General features: G+C 66.0%; 1 non-coding gene across 1 annotated transcript; it reads right to left on the minus strand.

Moving 5' to 3' along the window:
• Nucleotides 1-2,022: 2,022 nt before the first annotated feature.
• Nucleotides 2,023-2,141, minus strand: LOC142006707 (5S ribosomal RNA). The gene has a single exon (XR_012643752.1). It is a non-coding gene; the product is annotated as a 5S ribosomal RNA (ribosomal RNA).
• Between the last annotated feature and the right edge of the window lie 338 nt (nt 2,142-2,479).

Here is a 2,479-nt window from a genome sequence, read left to right on the forward strand (position 1 = left end):
TAGTCCACAACCGGGTCCCAGGGCCTTCCCCGCTCTCAACAACCTCCACCCACGGTCCCCCTCCACCGGGCTTAATAGTCCACAACCGAGACCCAGGGCCTTCCCCGCTCTCAACAACCTCCACCCACGGTCCCCCTCCACCGGGCTTAATAGTCCACAACCGGGTCCCAGGGCCTTCCCCGCTCTCAACAACCTCCACCCACGGTCCCCCTCCACCGGGCTTAATAGTCCACAACCGGGACCCAGGGCCTTCCCCGCTCTCAACAACCTCCACCCACGGTCCCCCTCCACCGGGCTTAATAGTCCACAACCGGGTCCCAGGGCCTTCCCCGCTCTCAACAACCTCCACCCACGGTCCCCCTCCACCGGGCTTAATAGTCCACAACCGAGACCCAGGGCCTTCCCCGCTCTCAACAACCTCCACCCACGGTCCCCCTCCACCGGGCTTAATAGTCCACAACCGGGTCCCAGGGCCTTCCCCGCTCTCAACAACCTCCACCCACGGTCCCCCTCCACCGGGCTTAATAGTCCACAACCGGGACCCAGGGCCTTCCCCGCTCTCAACAACCTCCACCCACGGTCCCCCTCCACCGGGCTTAATAGTCCACAACCGGGACCCAGGGCCTTCCCCGCTCTCAACAACCTCCACCCACGGTCCCCCTCCACCGGGCTTAATAGTCCACAACCGGGTCCCAGGGCCTTCCCCGCTCTCAACAACCTCCACCCACGGTCCCCCTCCACCGGGCTTAATAGTCCACAACCGGGACCCAGGGCCTTCCCCGCTCTCAACAACCTCCACCCACGGTCCCCCTCCACCGGGCTTAATAGTCCACAACCGGGTCCCAGGGCCTTCCCCGCTCTCAACAACCTCCACCCACGGTCCCCCTCCACCGGGCTTAATAGTCCACAACCGAGACCCAGGGCCTTCCCCGCTCTCAACAACCTCCACCCACGGTCCCCCTCCACCGGGCTTAATAGTCCACAACCGGGTCCCAGGGCCTTCCCCGCTCTCAACAACCTCCACCCACGGTCCCCCTCCACCGGGCTTAATAGTCCACAACCGGGACCCAGGGCCTTCCCCGCTCTCAACAACCTCCACCCACGGTCCCCCTCCACCGGGCTTAATAGTCCACAACCGAGACCCAGGGCCTTCCCCGCTCTCAACAACCTCCACCCACGGTCCCCCTCCACCGGGCTTAATAGTCCACAACCGGGACCCAGGGCCTTCCCCGCTCTCAACAACCTCCCCCCACGGTCCCCCTCCACCGGGCTTAATAGTCCACAACCGAGACCCAGGGCCTTCCCCGCTCTCAACAACCTCCACCCACGGTCCCCCTCCACCGGGCTTAATAGTCCACAACCGGGACCCAGGGCCTTCCCCGCTCTCAACAACCTCCACCCACGGTCCCCCTCCACCGGGCTTAATAGTCCACAACCGAGACCCAGGGCCTTCCCCGCTCTCAACAACCTCCACCCACGGTCCCCCTCCACCGGGCTTAATAGTCCACAACCGGGACCCAGGGCCTTCCCCGCTCTCAACAACCTCCCCCCACGGTCCCCCTCCACCGGGCTTAATAGTCCACAACCGAGACCCAGGGCCTTCCCCGCTCTCAACAACCTCCACCCACGGTCCCCCAAGACGCACGTTCCAAGCCTTAACCCTCAGACCATCCACCCCCCGGGCGGGACCCCACACCCACCTGACCCCAACTCACTCCCACCAAAAACACCACCACCGCCACCGCCTCAACGGCCTGCCCCACCCAGCACTCCCACACACACACCTGCCCCACCAACGCTCCACACACGCTTTCTTCCCTCTCCCCGACCCGACCCAAGCCATCGCACCGCACCGGGTGAGGGCCTAAGCTTCCTCGCCCGCCCCCCCGCCCCCGACACGCAGGCAGGCAGAGGGAAAGGCCTCAGCGCCCCCCAGGACCGTCGCGCCGCCTTGGCCTCACGGCTTCCCTGCTCCCGCACGGCAGACACACGCCCCGCTCTACCCCCGCTGGGGCCAAAAGCTGCCTACGGCACCTGGGATTCCCAGGCGGTCACCCATCCAGGTACTAGCCAGGCCCGGGACGGTTTACCTTCCGAGATCGGACGAGATCGGGGGCATTCGGTCCGGTATGGCCGTAGGCCCCCGCCTCCCCGGGCTTTAGCGTCAGCAGCCTGGCCTCAGTCAGCCGGGCCCAAACAATTAACCCGGAGGCCGGGCCGAGGGAAAACTTCCTCCGAGCCGGCCCAAGGGGAAGGGAGGACGAGGACGCCGGGCCCGGGAGGTGACAGGACGTGCACGTCAGACCCGGGAAGCTGTGCGCCCCGAGGTTAACCCCCGGGCCGGGGCGGGGAGAGAAAAATGTTCTAAGTCCGGTAGGGACAGCAGGTCAACCCCGGTCCGAGGCGGGGAGAGAAATTTTCCAAGTCCGGCAGGGACAGCAGGTCAACCCCGGCCGCCGTAGCAGAGGTTGACCTGGTG

This window comes from Carettochelys insculpta, unplaced genomic scaffold, assembly GCF_033958435.1.
Source record: "Carettochelys insculpta isolate YL-2023 unplaced genomic scaffold, ASM3395843v1 scaffold_0112, whole genome shotgun sequence".
Classification (NCBI taxonomy): Eukaryota; Metazoa; Chordata; order Testudines; family Carettochelyidae; genus Carettochelys; species Carettochelys insculpta.